Source organism: Cebus imitator, unplaced genomic scaffold (assembly GCF_001604975.1).
Source record: "Cebus imitator isolate Cc_AM_T3 unplaced genomic scaffold, Cebus_imitator-1.0 Scaffold91, whole genome shotgun sequence".
NCBI classification, from domain to species: domain Eukaryota; kingdom Metazoa; phylum Chordata; class Mammalia; order Primates; family Cebidae; genus Cebus; species Cebus imitator.
In genome coordinates this window covers 1,573,187-1,586,221 of record NW_016107406.1, presented here as the reverse complement: position 1 = coordinate 1,586,221, position 13,035 = coordinate 1,573,187, and the positions used below count along the sequence as shown (strand labels likewise).

Genomic DNA, 13,035 nt, shown 5'->3' with positions numbered 1-13,035 from the left:
ACGGGGTTTCTCCATGTTGGTCAGGCTAGTCTTGAACTCCCGACCTGAGGTGATCTGCCTGCCTTGGCCTCCCAAAGTGCTGGGATTACAGGTGTGAGCCACTGTGACCAGCCAAATTGGTTTATTTTCAACAATAATATGTAACTTCAATAACGAGATGTCTAACTAAAGCAAGTTCCTCCAACAAGACCAAGTCAGCATCTCTTCTTCTAAGGCTTAGGTTTTGCCCAGAATTCCTGATACATGGAATAGCCCATCCCAACAGTCACTGCTCTTACAACAAAGGCTTGGTCTGCCACACACATGTGGATCAGATGACGGGACATTTTAGTATTTCCCTGCTCTTCAATTTGTATAAATCCATATGCAACAGTTGCTGCAAACCCTGCCATTCCAATGGGTACGAAGGGTGCCTCTTTAGCTTTTTGAATAAATTTGACCCTTGATCTTCATCATATGAAGAAAGGGAAACATCTGTGTCTGTTGATACAGTGATTGCTTGAAGAATCTCCCTAAAGTGAGAAAACCTCTCACAGCCAACTGGCTTCTGATCCCCACCCACGTACTCAGTCCTGCCAGTTTCTCCTATAATGACCTTTTGATACAGACAAATTAGTTGCTAAATTCAGAAACTGAAGTTACCCTTCTGGTTATCTCTTGTAGCCGAAGAAGAAAAAAGGTTTTAGAATCAGTAAAGATTTTATTATAAGCCTATTAGCTTTCCCTTACTAGCAATTAAAGTTCTCGAGAGAGAGAGGCCAGGGACAATGGCAGGGACCCAGGTACGGGCATCCAGGATGATCTGGCCTCTGCCACTTCCCAGCCAGCTGACTTTGGGCTATGATATCCTCCCCCTGATTCTCTGAGTCCATTTCCATCAGATGGGGAAGGCCACCAGGACCTTGCTCGGCTACTACTGGGAGGATTCATTAAAATAAGGTTTGTACTGAGCCTAGTGCACACAGATTCAAAGCTAAATAAAAACTGGTCGTTTTTAATTAATGTTCATATGGTTTAGCCAGAAAAACTACTTGACCAAAGCAAATTCGAGCAAACATGCAATTTGGAAGAAAGCTAAGAACAACTCAGCCCAAACAAAAATTTCACTGAAAGGCAATATCCCCAGTAGTGAGCATTTGAAACGCTGCAAATTTGTCTTTTTCTATGCAAAGCATTTCTGGATATTTTTCCCTAAGATTTTCTATTGTCTTTCTGTTTTATTTTGAATCTATTTTCAATAATTTTTTCTTGCTCTTCATTGGAGTGGGAAAAGTTAGGACACAATAACTGTTCATTAATAAGAAAACAACTTAAATGGCCAAGAAAAGAGAAAATGTTTGAGACAATCTCTCCTACTAAGGTGATTTAAGTGAATTATGTGAATTCACAAAATAGTATAGATAGCATGAGCTGAGTTTTGAAAAATATGGTATCTGCATAAAAGGGGCAGCGACATGTGTATCAAAGGATTGCGAGTGGGTGGACCTCGAGGTGGGACTATGGGAGCTCCCTTTGCTTATTTTGGTTTCTTTCTGTTTTGCTATTTCTGAGATGAGAGTGCATTACATTTGCCATAGGAAAGAAACTAAAAGACAAAACTCAAAAAGTTTTTCAGGCTAGATGTGGTGGCTCACACCTGCCATGCCAGCACTTTGAGAGGCCGCTTGATCCCAGCAGTTCAAGGTGGACGGTGGGAGAATCGCTTAAGCCCAGGAGTCCGAGGCCAGCCTGGGCAACAGAGTGAGATCCTGTCTCTAAAAACATTTAATATTCTGATTCATTTTTTTTAACGTTAAAATATCTCATTTATTTCCATCCAGTTCTAATTTTTCTGCCTTTTTCTTATTTTAAAATGTTTTCACACAGGGATAAAAAAAAATTGAAGTTGTTCCCCAGTCCATGAAATGAGAATAATTATATCTACCTCAAATGGTGATTGTAAAAGTTAAGTGAGATGTTTTCTTTTTATTTTTAAGGAATGCAATATTTTAAAAAGCTTTTTTTGAACTAATTTTTTACCTTCTTTGATAAGTGATGTGGTACCAATTTGTTTTAAAGTGCATAAGTAATTTGGAAGGTTATCCAGTCTCAGAAGTAACATTGGTGTATATTTAACGTATCTGAATGCATATTAACATAGTCCATGAAGATAAAAGTCAGAATTTAGCGTGTCATGTTTCAAAGATTGGAATGAAAATCTTTTCTTTCCACATTATTTTCTAAAAACTTTTAAGTTTCTTACATAGTCCCAGGCACATAATGGCTCCTCAATAAGGAGTGATCAATGATTCTTCTCTTGTGGACACTGGATGTGTTCCTTTTTTTTTTTTTTTTTGAAACAGANGAAACCCCGTCTCTACTAAAAATACACAAAATCAGCTGGGCATGGTGGCGCGTGCCTGTAATCCCAGCTACTCAGGAGGCTGAGGCAGGAGAATTGCCTGAACCCAGGAAGCGGAGGTTGCGATGAGCCGAGATCGCGCCATTGCACTCCAGCCTGGGTAACAAGAGCGAAACTCCGTCTCAGAAAAAAATAAAAAATAAATAAAAGAGATGGGATTTCACCGTGTTGCCTTGGTTGGTCTTGGACTCCTGAGCTCAGGCAATCTACCCACCTCAGCCTCCCAAAGTGCTGGGATTACAGGCGTGAGCCACTGCACCCAGTGAAAGGTTATAGTTCTTACCTCTCCAGCATGACTGTCTCTGGGCCTGGCCTGGTTTTGATAGCTCACCTGATTGGGAGAGAAAACCCAACCAACTGATACAATTTAAACCTTTAGGGTGAATTTAAGATCACCTTGTCTCCTGCCCAAACAGATACTTCTACAGAGCAAACATTTTGTGAAATAAGCCCATAGATGAGGTTTGATACTCTTCCACTGAAGACTTGGTAATCTTTGGAACTCGAATCTTAGAGAGGCCTCGAGCGGTAACACTGACATTTGAGGGCTGGAGAGAACTTTACAGAATAATTTAATCCATCATCTCATTATATTTCTTTCCGTTTTTTTTTTTTTTTTTTTGAGATGGAGTCTTGCTCTGTCGCCCAGGCTGGAGTGCAGTGGCATGATCTCAGCTCACTGCAATCTCCACCTCCCGGATTCAAGTGACTCTCCTGCCTCACCCTTCTGAATAGCTGGGATTACAGGCGCCTGCCACCTCACCTGGCTAACTTTTGTATTTTTAGTAGAGATAGGGTTTCACCATGTTGGCCAGGCTGGTCTCGAACTCCTGACCTCAGGTGATCTGCGCACCTCGACCTCCCAAAGTGCTGGGATTCTAGGCATGAGCCACCATGCCTGGCCAATCATTGTCTTCATTTTTGAAAGTATTTATGGAAGGTCCACTGTATAGAATGCATTTTGTTATGTATTTGGACGATACAAAGGCATATTATATATATAAGTAAAATCCTGCAAGGCCTGGCCCTCTCCTTCCTCCCCTACCTCCTTTCTAGCACTCTTGGCTTCCCACCAAATTGCTTATGGTTCTTTGCAGACCCCACACTGTGTCCTGCCTTTGTGCCTTTCCTCTTCCTGGAAGATCCTCCACACCTCACAGCCTCTTCTACTGGCTGGCTTCTACTCCCCAGTGAGTCTCAGCTTAGCTGCTCTAGTTTCAGTAGGCCTTGACTCGATCAAACTGGGTTAAGTAACTTTTTCCTTCTTTCCGTCTTTCCTTCTTTTCTTTTTTTCTTTTCCTTTCCATTCCTTTTTTTTTTTTTTTTTTTTTTTTTTTTTTTTTTTTTTTTTTTTGAGATGGAGTCTCGCTCTGTTGTCAGGATGGAATGCAGTGGCACAATCTCAGTTCACTGCAACCTCTGCCTCCCGGAGTCAAGTGATTCTCCTGCCTCAGCCTCCCGTGGTGGCATGTACCACAGTTGGGACTACAGGTGCATGCCACCACACCCAGCTAATTTCTGGATTTTTTTAGTAGATTTGGGTTTCACCATGTTGGCCAGGATGATCTCTATCTCTTGGCCTTGTGAGCTGCCTGCGTTGGCCTCCCAAAGTGCTGGGATTACAGGCATGAGCCATCGCGCCCAGCCTTGGTAAATTCTTCTTGGTAGACGTTAGGATGTTCTCTCATCACTTTTACTTGGAGGCCTGTAATACATTTCTAAGTGATCGCTCTCCTTCCGCTCCCAGCCCACTTCCCATTCCAGCGTATTCTTCACACAATAGCCAGAGCTGCTCTTTTTAGAATCTGAATGGGATCATGTTGGTTTGCAGTCCTCCAACGGCTTTCCATCATTTTTGTGACTGTGGTCCACAAGCCCCTGTGCTCTCAGGCCCTGGCTGCTTCCTCAGGCTCACATCCTGCCTTGGTCCTCCCTGGTTCCCTGTGGACCACACACTCTGATCTCACTGCTTTCCAACACACCAAGGCTGCTCTGCTGCAGGGCCTTTGCACGTCTTGTCCCCTCTGAGGAGCATCCCAGCAGTGCATGAGAGTGTCCGTTCAATTTCCTCTCCCCTAATCTGGGCCTTCCTTGATTGCCCTCCCTGAGATCATACCCCTTCTCTCTCTGTCTCTCTTTATGGCATTTACTACATGATATTAAATGTTTATATATCTATTTGATGCTCTCTTTCTCCCACCAAAATATGAGCTTCCCAAGGAGATAGACTTTGTCAGCTTTGTTCACCTGTTTGTCCATCCAGGACTTAGAAGGACATCTATCACTGGACTTTCAGTAAGCATTTGCTGAATGAATGTATGAATAAAATAAGTGAATGAAGTATGTCCTTAATATTGGCTACAAATAGTATAACTAGGAATAATCTCCTTAAAAACAGATTAAAAATAAACAACTTTAACCTCCCAAAGATAAATCAGTCCTTGAAACATGATTGAGATTCTTAAAGAATCCCAACCAGCTGCCACACTACTCACTGATGCATCAAAGTTAGTAATAGTGAGCATGATGGCTCACGCCTGTAATCCCAATACTTCAGGAGGCTGAGGCGGGTATATCACCTGAGGTCAGGAGTTTGAGACCAGCCTGGTCAACATGGTGAAACCCCATTTCTACTAAAAATACAAAAATTAGCTGGGTGAGGTGGTGCATGCGTGTAATCCCAGCTACTATGGAGGCTGAGGGAGGAGAATTGCTTGAACCCAGGAGGCAGGGGTTGCAGTGAGCCAAGATTATACCACTGCACTCCAGCCTGGGCAACAGAGCGAGACTCCTTCTAAAAAAAAAAAAAAAAAGTAACAGTTGACAAATAGGAAACAACGCTATTCATTTCCAACCAATCATCATTTTGACCAGTTATCAGGTTGACCAGCTTGCTTGTGGCCAGGTTGTCTTTCAGCAGAGTCCCCTGGGATCAGTGTGTAGGTGTGGCCCCAGAAATTGCTCAAGTTTGGGAGTCCTGGGAGAGTCTCTAATGCTGTCCATCCCCCTCCTGGAGGACAAGGGAAGCTGAGGCAGGTAGCTTGGATTGCCTGAGCTCAGGAGTTTGAGACCAGCCTGGGGAATACAGTGAAACCCAGTCTCTACTAAAAAACACAAAAAATTAGCCAGGCATGATGGCATGCACCTGTAATCCTGGGTTCTTCAGATCCGGGAGTCAGGCTATATTTCTATGGGAAAACCACCCTTTCTGTTCCACTTCAGCTCCACCTTGGGTGTCCCAGCTCAGAATGACCCCTTTTCTCCCAGAGGCATGTAGGGTACCCGCACCTTGGTTTCCAGAAAGGTGTGGAGAGTCAGTTTTGAGAATGGCAGGAGAAATTTTCTGTTGGAAGAAGAAAGGCTAGGGTGAGGTGGAAGAGCGTCATGAAAAGGCACAGGGGGAGAAGTTGGGAGAGTTCTTTGGTCCAGTTTCCATTGTGTATTTTGAATGTGCGTGTGAGTGTGTGTAAGTGAGAGAGAGCCCACCTGTGTGCTTATGTATAAATGTGGATGTGTTTTTGTGTCTGGGTCTGTTGAGTGTTCCTCTGGACATCTTATGGTCGTCAGCTTATTACCTGCATGTCTCTGTGTGTGTGATTGTGTCTGTGGGTTTGTGTCTGCCTGTAGGCTTACTCTTGTGTCCTTTTGGTTAGTTCTGCCTTTCTCACTGCGTGCATGTGTGTAAGACTTGCTGTGTTGGGATGTGGGGCAGGGAATCACTTCTACAGACAAACAAATGTGAGCACAGCCTTTGCCTCTGCTTGCTGGAACTCTTCAGAAAGTTTGTGCCTGATTTGGAAGAAGCTGGGGAGATGGACAAGACACAGCGTTACCTCCAACCGTAAGGGAGGGTCTCAGAGTTGCAGGTGGAAAAACGGCGTGAAATGCAGTGCCTGAACTCTTGCCTGTGTCTAAACAGAGACTCAGAAGTAGGTATCCAGACTCCTGAGCATGACCCACAAGGGCCACCTGATGGGTCATGGATGATCTCTTACTACCGTGCCCTGTGTTTTCCACGGCTTCCCAACACCCTCTGCTCTTCCAGACTCAGATCTTTTTTTTTTTGAGACTGAGTTTCACTCGTTACCCAGGCTGGAATGCAATGGCACGATCTCGGCTCACCACAACCTCCGCCTCCTGGGTTCAAGCAATTCTCCTGCCTCAGCCTCCCAAGTAGTTGGGACGACAGGTGCACGCCACCATGCCCAGCTAATTTTTTGTATTTTTAGTAGAGATGGGGTTTCACCATGTTGACCAGGATGGTCTGGATCTCTTGACCTCGTGATCTACCCGCCTCGGCCTCCCAAAGTGCTGGGATTACAGGCGTGAGCCACCGCGCCCGGCCCAGACTCAGATCTTTGCTGCATACATGGCTTTGTCCTTCAGATCTTTGCTTAAACACCCCCTCCTTCCTACTTCCCTGACACTCAGCCTCCCTGGCCTGTATCCCCATAGGCCTGGCCACCCTTTCATCTGTGTATTTCCATCCTTGGTCCATATGCTTGTCTGCTGCCTCCAACCTCACCCCAACAGGACTGGAGCCCCTTGAACACAGGGTCCTGGCTTTTCTGATTTCATACAATCAGAGCCCAGCTTTCGGCTTAATATGAGTAGAATAGGTCAACTCGGCAGCAGGGAGGAAGTGGGCTGGGTCCAGCAGACCTGGGTTCCATCCCTGTTCTGTCATGAGCTGACAAGATCCATCCCTTGCACTCCTTGGGCCTCATTTTATCCCCTGGGAGGCTGAGGAGAAGGCGAGGAGCACATGAGAACCACTCACACACACAGGCCCTCAGCAAATGGCTCTCGTGATTGTACAGGCTTACATAGAACACTATTTTTTTTCTATCCTTCCCAAATTACCCCCTAGAAAAGAGGGAGTTGTCTTTTGTATTGAGCTTGTGCAAAGTGCCTCATTTTTATGGAGAACTCCTCCAATTGCTTTATTTTGAACAGCAAAGAAATGTTTGGGGAATGTACGTTAGCCTAAAACCACCTCAAACAACATGGGTTTAGAATTCTTAAAGAGATAATCTGACAGAATCTGTAAGAAAAGGAGTCAGAAACATTTTACACAGATTTAGCAATTCTTCCTCGGGGTATGACCTCAAATTACAAGTGCTGGATGTCATGGCAAATAAGCCTTTTAAAGCTCGGCTTGAAAAAGCAATGCTGAGTGGTTCTTTTGTGGAGGGCGCGGATATACACACACCCACAGAATGAATACAAATCCCGACTGTGCTCATGTCATGCAAATGGGATGGAGACCCTGTTTCCAGCGACAGCCTCAGATGTGGAAGCAAAAAGGGCTGCCTCTCAGGGCAGTCACATGGAAGAGAGGAGAAAGGTCTGAAAAACGAAATTGCACAATGCAAAAGGTGGCTCTGTGGAGCAGACACTTTCAAACGTTTTGAAAAGCAATTTTTATTATTTTATTTTGTTTTTTAGAGATGAGGGTCACTCTGTCGCTCAGGCTGAAGTGCAGCAGTGCAATCATATCTAACTGTTGCCTTGAATTCCTGGCCTCATGCAATCTTTCCCGCCTCGGCCTCCTGATGTGTGGCAAGGAATGGCGTAAAGTTGTTTTCCGCAACGTGCATAGGGAGAAAAGTGATGTCTCTAAATGAATATTATTGGCAAATTATAAGTAATTACTGTTTACTTCTACATTGCACAACTGAGTTGATAAGTTGAATAAGTGGGTCTTTGCCTAGTTTATTGTCGTCTCTAAAAGTTTGTATATGCAAGTAGGCCCAACCACATTTTTTTTTTGTTCTTTGAATTAGGAATGGAAAGCGTTTGCTTTATATTTGGGTATATGCAGGAGACTGAGCTTTTAAACTCTAATGAGAATTGACAAGAAGCTGAGTATCTAGGGACCCAGTTTGAAGATTTTTTTCCCCTTCTTAGATTTGTCTTTGTATTTGAGAAAGATAAAAAGGAACATTGAGAAAATGTTCTCCTAAGGAAGAAAGCAGAGAATTCCAGAGAAATGGCACAAACACTGTCATGACACAGGAGAGTCAGCTGTTTCTAAGGTGGGAATGACAGCTATGGCTCCATCTGTTGGATACGCGCCATGAAACCAGCATCGTTCCAAGCACATGACCTAAATTGTTGTTTTCCCTAATCCTGCTTATAAAGAAGGCATCATTACTATTTGTGCTTTACAGATAAGGAAACTGAGGTTTTAGAACTTGCCCCAGTCCCACAGATAGGACTTGCTGAAGCTAGAATTACGATCCAGGCCTGACCTCTAAATCACAGGCTTGTACCAGCTCTTCGGAACATTTCCTACTGTTTGTGCAAAGCGATTACATCAAAACGGCAGGAAAGTGTTCTAGGGAGGAACTGTAACTCAATTCCTCTGGTTGCTCCTTGTTTGTTGGGCTTTGTGGATCTTCCCACATATTTCACTACTAGAGAGCTGGGGTCTCAAAGCCAAATGCACAGGGGCGCTGCGAATGCAACGGAGAAGAGCGAGGGGGCCTGGAGGACGCAATAGGGAGGGGTGGGAGCTGTGGCAAAACCAGGTGCCCATGCCTATCTCAAGGTGGGCGGAGATACTGCTCCAGCCCATTGTTGTCATTCAAATCATGGTCCCACTATGACCAAGTCTTCAAATATTTTCGGAGGACAGACAGCCAGATTTTTGAGTGAAGGCTTATATTTAAGAGTTGATCACTAGCTCAGATGAGTTTTTCAAAACCCATGTAGAACAAACGAAACACATGGGGTGCTGGGGCTGCCACCTGAGCTGCCACATGGCCACCTTTGTGTCTGGACACTGCTCTAGCATGAGGCACATGGGACAGTGCTGCATCAGCATCCTAAAACATAGATTCACATCCCACCGCTGCCCCTAAGTTCCTGGGTAGCCTTCCTGACCCTCAGTTTTCCAGTCTGTAAAATGGGAAACACCGATCGTCCTTACTTTATGGGTTGTTGAGAAGAACGAGAACATACTCGAGTGTCTGATTGAGGTGGTAAACCTCCTATGTCCGATGTGAAATTCTTGCTTCCCTGACCCCCGTCACTGATACTGCCTCCACAGTCTCCTCGATCGGAGCACCATTATCTTCTTTCTGCCTCTCTGGTAGAAATGCAGACATCTTCTTTGAGCGCCGGTTTGTTCTTGCTGTTGTTGTTTTTAAAGACTCTGCTTCCAGAGCTTTCCATTGGATGGCTACTTCTTTCTCACATGCCACCTCTTCGGAGGGCGAGGGCAGTCTACCTTTTTTGATGTCGCCACCTGTCTCCCATAGCAAATTATCACACTGATACCACATTGCTTTCTCAATAGCCTCATCATGATCGTGTTTATTTACTTGTTTCAGAGTTTATTGCCTGTCTTCCCAAGAAGAGCAAGGACCTCACCGGTCTTTGTTCATTGTTGATTGGCAGCACCCAGAAGACTTGGCACATAACAGGCACTCAGTGGATGTCCACTGAAAGTGAGTACAGAGTGCTGTGTAAATGTGAGATACAATATGATACCATGGCTATTAGGAACTGTTTCCTTAGACATCAGAAAGGAGGGAGGCTGCTTAGAGAGGGCTCTGCGGCTCGGCTGGGATCTTGCTTTAGATCAGCACCAGGTCATCCCCATTCCTTGCTCTTTTACCCAGTAAAATGTTTTTGCTTGAGAAACTATTACAGAGATAGAGATAATGCCTCCTGGAACGCAGATAGAATCAGAAATACAGAACTACAGCTTAACCAGGCTGAACAGCTCACAAAATCAGGCCAGCCAGCCTGGGGAAGATGGGGAGGCTGGAATCAGGGAAGGATGAAGGAGGAAGGGGACACCTCACCGATGTCCAGGGCGCTGCTGTTGGAGGAGGGAGCAAGTGGCACTTTAATCCATTCCCTTCCTTCTCTTTCCCGACACTGGGGTCTCAGGTTCTCAGATGGTTTGTAAGACCCATCACTATCTTCTGGCCTCTTTCAGTTTGGGGATGTGACTAACACCCCTTCTCAATGTTCTGTTGGTCTTTCTGAGTCGCTAAGGAGAAATTCTGAATTGTTGCTACTTTGTCCTTAATACTGCCTCTGAGATTTGCTGACCTAGCTTTTGACCAGGTTTTGCTGGGACAGGAGTGTCTAGTGAGACTTAAGTGTTGTTTACTTTGACAATTTGTCTCTGCCTATGACAGGTGCCACTTCCACTTCATTAGTGATCGAAAGTTTCTTTTTGGAATGAATGCTCTTATATTTAAAAAATGGGAAGGGTAGTTTTATCTTAAAGGAGGATATAAAGTAAGGAATTGCGCACGTGGCACATGGACGTGGTCCTCCTGCTGTTGGGGCGGGAGCGCGAGTGTCCGGTGTTAAATGCAGACTCCTCGGACATGTCCTCAAACAGCTCCAAGGTGTGGCCCCGGTGCAACATGCCGATTCTGTTTCTTTTTATTCCTCTTCATTTAGGATATTTGCCCAAGCTTCACTCCTCCTTGCTTTTCCTCGCCCCTGCCTCTGGGCTTTACCCACTCTGTTCCCCCTCCTGGCCTGTACTTCTCACAGACCCCAGCTGAAAGCAGCAGGCGCTTACCCTCCTCACTCTTGGTCACCCTCGCCTTTTCTGTGCAGCCTCAGAGTCACCTGGGTTTGTCTTCTGCTCCGAGGATGGAGAAGTCCTTTTTTATACGTTTTTCTTTTTCTTTTCTTTTTTTTTTTTTTTTTTGAGACAGAGTCTCACTCTGTCATCCAGGCTGGAGTGCAATTGGGCAATCTTTGCTCACTGCAACCTCCACCTCCCCGGTTCAAGCATTTCTCCTGCCTCAGCCTCCCTGGTAGCTGGGATTTTGGGTGCCTGCTACCATGCCTGCCTAATTTTGTATTTTTAGTGGAGACGGGGTTTTGCCATGTTGGCCAGGCTGGTCTCGAACTCCTGACCTCAGGTGATCCACCCGCCTCGGCTTCTCAAAGTGCTCGAACTACAGGCATGAGCCCCTGCACCTGGCCTGAGAAAGTCCTTAAGGACATTTGTGAATCACTCTCCAACCGTGGAGGGGCTGGCATCTTTCATGGATTCTGTGAGCCCTGAGCCAGGTTTTGTTGACATTCTCCTGATATTCAAACTGGATGGGGCTGCAAACCTTTAGTGGGAATATGTAACAAAGAGTGAAGTATACTAATGGCTTCACAGGATAAGGCCTCACTTACTTACCTTCGGATCCTTGTAAAGGTGGTGTTCCCACTGGGGGTGGTGCCCCAGAGTAGTGGAACAGCGGACCTTGAGTCTTCTCTCTGTGGGTCCCTGGGCAAACTTCTCCAGCCCTCTGAGCCTCAGTTTCTTCATATGTAAAACAGGGCTGCTGGGAGGCTGAAGTGCAATCAAGACAATACAATGTCTGACCCTGGGCCTGCACATAGTAGGTCCTTCATTCATCCCAGCTGGCTTTCTGCCCACCTCTTCTCATCTTCCCTGCCCTCGGCTTGCATTGCACGATCCCATGTGCACAAGCCCTTCAGACTGTTTGCATAGACAGCTCTCCCATTAACAGTACGCCCTTGAGCAATTTACTCCTAAAATCTCACTTTCCTAATCTGTGAAATGGCGATGATAATCTATTTACCCCCAAGGCTTGTTATGAGCGTTAGGAAGATAATGTGGAACTCACAAATAGTACCTGGCACAAAGAAAATTATCTCTTACAAGACATGCCTCTAAACCACCTCATTCGTCAACCAAATCTGAACCATGCAACCCCCTTTAACTTCTTGTCTTTTTTCCCCCTTTCTTGCTTACAGCCATAGAAACATTTCAAATTCCGCAGTGAGTATCGGGTATGAAGATGCAGACATAGGAAGAAAGGAGATGTACAAAGGTGAGGGCTCCTAACAGCTTCAATTACTGAACATGGGACAAAGACATGGAAAATCTGACTTCGGATTTTCTAAAGATCTCTTCAAAGTCCGATTTTTTTCACTTTGCTCCAAATGTTATCAAGACAAATAGATGCTCCTAAATTGGGAAAATCCAGGTTATGGTGAAGTGAAAGAAATGTTCAGTTCAAGTCCTCATGTACCTATTCCACATCCACTGAGGGCCTTTGGACCCAAAGTTGAAAGATCGTCTTGGTGTGTTCCGTCTTGATGGCAAAGACAGATATGGGAGGAGGTGCTCCTGGAGGAGCTCCTTGGTGCTGAGAGAGGTGGTGCTGCAGGATGGAAAGAGGACAGGTCAGAGAAGTTCCAGAAAGGCAACAGCCAAGACATTGACGAGGCAGAATGAACATTTCTGGTCAGGCTCCAATAGCTGGCCTGGGAAGACATGCCCTGGGGCATCATTTAGGATTTGTCATTTGCAAGCACAGAAACAGACATTCCCTGGCTAAGGGGAGAGAGAACATACTGGAGGGATGTTGAGATGCTGAGCAGCCACAAAGTGGACAGAAAGACTCGGAGAAGGGCAGAAACTGGAGTTGCTCTGGGGCTCCTGAGGGCCAGAGCTCCTGGACAGCCTCATCCGTGATGGGAAGGGATGGGCTCCGAGGGTTTGTGTTTTTTCTTTCTCTGCATCACTTGGCTTACAATTCCAAGTCCAGGGAGAGACACCTTGATTGTTCTAGCTGAGATCACATACCCACCCAACACTACAAATGATTGGTGGGAACGTTGGATGATAGCAA

The 13,035-nt window shown here is 45.4% G+C and overlaps 1 pseudogene; it reads right to left on the bottom strand.

Annotated features, from left to right (window-relative positions):
* Positions 1-209: 209 nt before the first annotated feature.
* LOC108309003 lies at positions 210-9,513 on the bottom strand (annotated as a pseudogene).
* Between the last annotated feature and the right edge of the window lie 3,522 nt (positions 9,514-13,035).